The 7,893-nt window shown below is 48.8% G+C and overlaps 1 long non-coding RNA gene across 1 annotated transcript in view; it reads left to right on the plus strand.

The window, feature by feature from the left end:
- Positions 1-3,366, plus strand: part of LOC149915134 (uncharacterized) — a 35,824-nt gene extending 32,458 nt beyond the window's left edge. Inside the window, exon 4 of the long non-coding RNA XR_016459716.1 lies at positions 2,845-3,366. This is a non-coding gene — a long non-coding RNA (uncharacterized LOC149915134). The remainder of the gene's footprint in view (positions 1-2,844) is intronic.
- The last annotated feature ends 4,527 nt before the right edge of the window (positions 3,367-7,893 follow it).

Consider the following 7,893-nt stretch of genomic DNA (forward strand, 5'->3'; position numbering starts at 1 on the left):
CAGCTCCACAGATTCCTCAGTGAGGTGTAGGATGAAAAGACAGCGGTCTCTGCAATTGTGAGCAGCGTGAAGAAGCCACCCAGAGGTGATGCACTGATTATCTCTGCTTCCCCAAACACCAGGAGGTGGCCCTCTGTGAAACGTTTCCCTTATCTGCCGCACAACGCCGCGGCTGTCGAAGGCTTCCATGAATTTCAAACAAACAAACTGGACGAAGCTGCGGGAAGAAAATAAAACAAACAAAACACCCTAACAGCTATTGAATAACAAACATCACTTCTGCCACGGGAAATCTCTGCAACCTGTCAGAGCAGTGCAGAACTGAGAGGCGGCATTGCTGGGAGCGCAGTGCTGCTGACAGCCCAGTGCCGGACACAGCTCCTGTGGGCATCTGTCTGCTCTTCTGCCCTCTGCTTTTCCTCCCCATCCTTTCTAGCACTTTTTTAAAAATAAAACTCACAGATTTGTGTTACAATTATATCCTGCACTGAATATATTTTTGCTTTGAGAAGAGCCGGGACGATTTTATGTGAAGGCGCCTTCTGGCTGCCCAGGAGAGCTCCTCAGACAGCCCTGAGACAGGCTGGCATGTCACATAAACAGCAAGTACGTGCCTCTGAGAGTAGAAGTTTCCCTGGGAAACCTCAGACTCTCCTTGTGTTATGGCCTGATTATCAAACAGCCGATTTACATCTTCTTAGGTGTTTCCATCTGTTGATAGAAAAATGCCCGATTGCATAACATTCAGTTTGCTCCTGATTGGGTTCTCACCATTGCCAGCAGCACTGGGGCCAGAGCAGCCTGCTGAAATGCCCTGGAGCTGCGGGCACTGGGCTGCTGGAGCTGTGTGCAGCACCCACCTGCACTTGGAGCAGCGTCTGCCCACAGCTCTGCAGACCCCCCAGGGCTGGCACCCACTGGGCTGCTGCCACCCACTTCTCCAAGTGCATTTTTCCAAGCCTTCACGCAAATCTCCACTTCTTCATCCTTTTTATGCAGCTTTGGTGATGCTTGTCTGACAGACAGCCTCTGCCTGCACTGCAGCTGGAGCTCATTGCACAGCTGGAACGTGGCACACAGCTGGAGCTCAGCACACAGCTGGCTGCAAGAGCTGCCACCTGCAGTCACCAAAGGAAAGGAGCAGTGTGGGCAGGGCTGAGCAGGTCGCCGTGTTCCTCTCCTTCGTGCCCATGGCTCTTTGCCAGTCTGTGTGTGGATGCTGCATCTCTGAGGGCTGAAGCGAGGAGCCAGCAGTGCCAACAGCAATGCATTTGGAAGGAGGTGGTCTTTTGGGATCCTTCCTACCCAAGCCATCCTATGATTTGCTCACTGATAAATATTTGCATCGCCAAAGAGCCCTAAGAAATGTGATTACTCCAAAGCATCCCAGGATGTGTTGCTCTGTGGCAGTCACTGGGAGTCTGTTATCCTTGCACCTCAGAGAGCCTGGAAACTGTATTCAACAGGCGAGTAAAGCCAAATATTTTAATCAGCAAAAAACAGAAGAGTGTTGAGATGAGTGAAGAGAGGAGGGAAATCCTGGGCTTGGTGCCTGGTTCCTAATCCCTGAACTGTCTCACTGTAGTGCTGTGAAAGCCAGGAGGAATAAGCCTGATACCATAGCATCTTGCCATCAAAAAACTGCATTAATACAGAACTGCAAAGGTAATTAACCAAATCAGACTTGGTCCAGTGCTGAAAAGGATTTTTTCCCCCAGGGATGAGCAGATGTCTCAATCTAATTATACAAGTTATTTAATCAGAACCAGAGGTTGGGTATCTAATGAAAATATACCTAGCATGGGGGGATAGGTTGCAAATAGGGAGCAGTGCAGCTGGGGGGCTGGGGAGGCATGACTTTGAGCTGGCAGCACTTCTAGAGCTCTTCTGCCCTGTTTGTGAGCACTACAGGAATAGGAATTTGGAAAAATATCAGTAGAGAGAAGAATATGTACTGGAAAAGATTGTTTCTGGTGTGGAGAGAAAATATTCTGGTAAAAGTTATCAGTGCTTCAGGTCTCCTTTTTCACAGTGCTTCTCCGTGCTGCTTTTTCCCAGTGCTCCGGCAGTGAATCTTAACCACATACTTTGCCCACTCTAAATAAGTTCTTGTGTTTTCTCTGCTGCATACAGTTAGAAGGGGCTACGCACACGGAGAAGAAGCGCTCAACCATCGCCCAGATCCTTTGTTCTGAAGCATGGAGCATCTGTTTGTGGCAGCTGAAATGGAGAAACGCTCTGTTTGTGATCATGTGGTTAAAGACAAATGGGTTGTGATGTGCTGGGAGACCTCAATAAAGAGGGGGAGATGCAGTGCAGGAGCCACTTAGGGTTAGTGCAGGTATCAACTCCATTCTGCAGGAATCTGCTCTGCCGAGACACATTTGCAAAGCGTGGTTCCTCTTTGTTTGTGTGGAAATCTGCTCTCAAGTCCTTATGCAAAAGTGGTCAGCCCTTCTATGAGCCCCCACCAATGGTAAAACTGCAAACTGAGTGTAGGTTGGGGCGGTTGCATGGTTGTTTTTTTTTTTCCCTGTGAACTTTTATAGCTTTGCAGAAACAACTGAAGCTGAGCTGAGGCACTGAGGCCATTGGAATTCTGACCCTGAATATTAAACAACCTGCCTGCGAGGTCGCGCTCAGCCGGGGGATTGAAGCAGTTCTGAATTGCTGAACCGAGGTCCCCTGAAAGAAAATTTACCAGGCAATAAGAAATGGATTGACAGAAAAAGGAATAAAGATGAAATGTGATGTCTGCTGAACCCGTTTTTCCTCACTTCGATGTATATCCCGGCTTCTTTAACCTCCCTGTTAATGAGAGCTCTTCCACTTTTGTATCCCCAGGTGCCACTGAACCCCTTTCCCACCCCTGGAAGGACAGACGGACAGTGTCAGTGGGCAGAGCTGCAGCTGCACGGCTCCTCCTGCAGCCTCAGCACGGGGTTGGTGGGGTGCTGGGAGCTGCTGCCCTCAGTAAGCGGGATGGGAAGAGGAGGTGACACATCACCGTGCTGTGATTCAGGAGAAAGGCCGAGCCCTGGGGGCCTGGTGAGTGCAGTGGGTGTTTGCTGCCCACAGCGTGGCTCAATTACAGGAGTGACAAGCTGCAGCACAGCTCACAGCCCTGCTAGACAGTTCTGTCAGCAGCCTGAGCAGTGCTGGGCCACTGCCAGCCAACGACTCGCAGCACAAGAAACAAATCAAAACTTGACTTTGAACTATGCTGCCCTATATCCAGAATGGTTGCATTGGTCGCACGCTGGGTAAATAATGCACTGCTTTCATTGGTGTGCCTGTTCTGCACTGAGAACCTGAGCTGTCTACCTGTGAACTAAAAAAACACAGCTGAGCAGTGCTTTCCTAAGGTTCGCCCACTTGCAGGAGCTGTGATTTGGTCCTTGTTTGTGAATGTTTCTCTTCTGGGAATGCAGTTGTGAGCACTGGGAATGAGCCAAAATCTATCATTGCAGATCTGGTCATCGCTATTTCAAAGTCCAATTAATTAAGTCCATTAGGCTTGGAAGGTGAGAGGTGTTGAGTCTTTCTTTATGAGGAGGAGAACGATGAGATTCAAGAGCAAGGGTTGGGTGGTGATGGGATGGCTGGGACCAGGAGGAACGGTCTCTCCAACAATGCCACCCCCAGGGCAGGGACTGCATAAGGGACAGCATTGAGAGGGAGGAGCACCAGCACCCAGTGTGGCCATGCTCCAGGCTGAACGCAGGCGTGGAATCACTGCCTCCTCCCATCCACGTCTGCGGAGAGCTTTTTACTGGCGTCAGTGGCAGCAGGATCAGAGTGGAGTCTTAAGGCTCTTCCCCTGGAGCTCATAGGAGTTTAATAGAAGAAAAAAAAAAAAAAAAGCCTAAGTTGTAATTAATCGGCTTCTGCCTCTCCTACAGGAAAGAGTTAATGAAGGAAAAGCTTGTCTGGCCAAGGGGCTGGTGTGGCTCCAGGACAGCCATGACTCAGAGATAGAGCATCCTGCCAGAGCACCGGGCAGGCTCCTCATCCTCAGCTCCTCCTCTCCCAGCACAGCAGTGTGAATGTGTCCAGCATCGTGGCTAGGAGGGTTTGTCCCATACAGCACCTGCTCTTCCCACTCAGCTCCACACTCTTGGCTTGCTTAAGAAACTCCTTACCTCACAGTCTGTGGGTAGGACCTGGTACATCTGGCTGTATCGTGTTGGTCGGTGGTGCACAGCCCTTGGTAATCTCATTGGGGCTCTCTACAGGACAGAAAAAGGTTAACAGGATGATTTACAAGAGTAAGGAAAAGGCCAAAGGAGGACAGGAACAGACAGACTGGGTGAGTTATTCAAAGGTTTGACCAGACTATGACCAGATAGGGCTCAAAAAGAAGCGTGGAGCAACGGGATTTAGTGGCAGTGTCACAACCTGGCCCATGCTCAATCACACACAATCCTCTGTCCCAGGTGCATGTTAATAGTTTTGTATAAAATGGATGCTTTCCTTCTCCTCAGCCCCTTGCCCTCTGCCCAATGACCAATGAGGGGTCCCACAAAGCACCAACACGATGGCAGCGGCGGTGCAGCAGAGCAGGGTAGGATGTGTGGTCCTGGCAATAAGTGGATCTACACCACTTTGAACCCAAGCTGGCAGAGCATAAACACGTGGATTCGCACCAACGCAACAGATCAGAACCCAAGGAGGAGGGCTCAAACAAGTCGTAATTTGTAACAACAACAAAACTGCAGGGTTTCATCACTTCAGCTCCCAACCCTCACACCTCAACCTCGCCGCAAGGAAAACAGCTGTCTCCCTGTTCTCCCACATCTGCCCTAAACATCCCGTTGGGGCAGCCAGCCTGGGAAGCACTGCCTGTTGGGTGGAACACCGCTGTCTGGAGCTGTGAGTTGTCAGAGCAATCACTGTGGGGTGGGGACAAGAAAAGGACACTGTGTTCAATGCTGGATCTGTTTGGAGAGTAGAAAATTGTTCCCGTGCAAACCCTTCTTTTGCAGCAGCCAGGCTGCAGGGTGCTGCATGCACAGAGCTGCAGGTCCAGCTGCGAGTGCCCCAACATTGCTGTGCTGTTTGGCTGCAGCTGCTGCTGCATCAGAGGTGACTGCAGATCGACAAGACAGGGCGACAGCACAACTGTAGGCACCTTCATCTGCTGCATGCATAATCCTCGGTGCTGAACCCGCTCCAAACTCATCCCCAGGTCTTATCTTTTCTAAACTGGGTATTTATTCATGTGGTTGTTTTATGTAAACTGCAAAGAGCCTCGTTAAATGGAAACCTTCCCTCGTGAGCTTTATTATTAAGGTGGAACGGCACTTGGAACGCACTGAGCAAAATCCCTGAGCTTTGGGGTTGCTCGGGGAAGGAATGCTTGATGCTGCTGAGCCCACCTATCTCCCCCATTCAGGAGCATGCTCTGTTCTGGGATGAGGCACTGCAATGGGCACCGTGTGCAGGAAGCTCCCAGGAGAAGCCCTGAAGAACAAAGTTGGGACCTGCCCTGCCCCAGCAGTCCAGCACTGGGCCCTTTGGCTTCTGGAGAAAGATGGAGCAGTAATGAGGCTTACCTGGGCTGTAGCTCCAGGCTTGGGTCTGGCTGACATGGAACTGTGGAAGGGGATGAGGTTTTGCAGCTAAAATTTCCCATTGCTGGAATGCTGGCCAGGTAAATCCCAGTGTTTTTGTGGGTCCCTTTTCTCATTTGTATTATAAATGCTCATGGCAGAGTTGACTGCAGAAGACACATACACATGGTTATGGATGCACGCATCAATCTGAGGCTGGAAATGAATTGGGCTGTGTGTATTTTCCCTTCCTTAGCCCAACTGAACTCAATCCTGCTTTCCCAGGACTGAACACCAATAGGAAGCACTGCAGATGAGTTGTTTCCTTTTGGTAGCAGACACACGTGATGAAGCAGTGTGATATTTGGGGAACGGGCTGAGAGAGCAGAGAGGGACTGGATGCTCTGGCAGTGCCCAATGCATGCTGAGCCCTTTGCAGTGGTCACCCCAGTGCCCCACTGGGAGCCATGTATTGCTTCTGCTGTATTTGGTGCCTCTCAGCCCCCGCATGCATCTCCAGCTGAAGGACTTGAGAGCTGATAGAGCTTTTTAAAGTGGGGATTATGTAAATGCATATTATGGCGCTTTCATAAACAGGGATTATTTGTTGAATGCTTTCGAGTGCTTCCTTCGCAGCGATTAAGGTCTGTTGTGTAAATAGGAATTTAGTGGCTGCTTAGTCTAAGTTTCATTGGTTCAATAAAAGATGAGAGCAGCACTTTTTTGCATTCATCTTGGCTTCGTGAGAACATCTTTGGGGCAGTTTTCAGATAATTACATGAACATCTACACCTACTGCCCATTGCAGGCAGCATACCTTGCATATCCATATCGACCATTTCTCCATTTCCATTCCTTGCTACTTTTGTGATTAAGTCCGTTGTCTCAGCTGTTATTCTGTTGGATATCTCTCCCTAAATTAAGAATTCTGAAAGTGTGGATGAGCAAAGCAAAACGAGTATTTTGCCCTCAAATGCCAAAAGACACGTTGTACCATTAGTTATCTGTGCTGTAGTCGGGCAGTGTGGTGCTATCAGTCACACAGAGAATGAATCACATCGAACATCACCCATGGGGCTGTTCATTCCTGGAAGTAGGAATGGACCAGGGGGCCAATATTCCTGATGGGGCTCATTGAGGAAACGAGGTTTTGCTAGAAAACTTGGGTGCCCTCCTATTGGGATGTGGCTGCATCTCAGCCCCTCATCGCTGAGTGCTTTGGGTCACTGCTCTCCTTTGCATCTCCTTTCAGTTGGAGCAACTTTGCCACTCAGTTCTGTAAGTGGAGCTACCAAGGAAGGCATTAAATGGGAATTTCTCATCTTCCTCCATTCGTTGTTATTTCCAGTCTTTAAATTCAACTTCTACCAAGCTAAGCAAACCTAGAGCACAATCTGTGCACGATACCTTGCTTTGAGAAGATCATTTGAGTATAAACCAATATTACTTTCTAATTCAGCTGTGATGGGGATCGAGTTATCACATAATGCATTTTCTCCTTTGGTGAATTCTCAAACACATAAATAGGAGTTTGAAAGGAGATCTCATCCTCAGCCTTTGGAAATGATTAATTTCTACTAATGATTTACTGATGTACACACGGCTTATTTTGCATAAAGTTAGAGCTGAGCACATTTATTCATTATGATTCCCTTAAAAATGGATATAAATATCAAGAGCAATTGGCTACCAAAAATTTGAATATTGCAGCACTGCATCATGGGGAGCTGACATGAATACGAGTTGGGTGAGAAAAAAATATACAGAAAATGCTTATCCAAGTGTGATACTTTACAGCATGTCACTGAATCATCGGAAAGTGTTACATTCATTACAAACGTATGCAGTATTTGCAAAGGATTCCTTGGGAAGAAAAAAAAAAATAAGAAGAAAATAAAAGAGCAATATTTTCCTTAGTAAATGTGCTCTGTGATCTATGGAACCCATTTCTCCTGTGAAGTCCAAAGCCTGGGCTCTCTGCAAGGCTAGAACACCTGCACCATGGGATGGTTCACTGCTGGCACAGAGAGAATGAATGGGATGGGGGGCCCGCATGGGGCAGCGCACCTTGGCTGAGGATGCAGCCAAACAGTGCAACAGAGAGCAAAGAGCTGCACACCTTGGAAGGAAAAGCCTCTGAGAGGCGGCTCCCGGTGTCCAAATCCACCAGGAGAGCAGGAGGGCACCTGCACACGGCCATTGACATGTTGCACTCGTCCCTGTATTGATCTGCTGCTTCGGCGGCCGCCCGAGCCCTTGGCAAAGGTCACTGTCTCTGTTCCCGTGTTACAAATGGGAGCAAGGAGGCGAAGAGATTAATTTTCAGAAGTGATTAATGTTC

Source organism: Phasianus colchicus, chromosome 24 (genome assembly GCF_987193195.1).
Source record: "Phasianus colchicus chromosome 24, bPhaCol1.hap1.1, whole genome shotgun sequence".
Lineage (NCBI taxonomy): Eukaryota > Metazoa > Chordata > Aves > Galliformes > Phasianidae > Phasianus > Phasianus colchicus.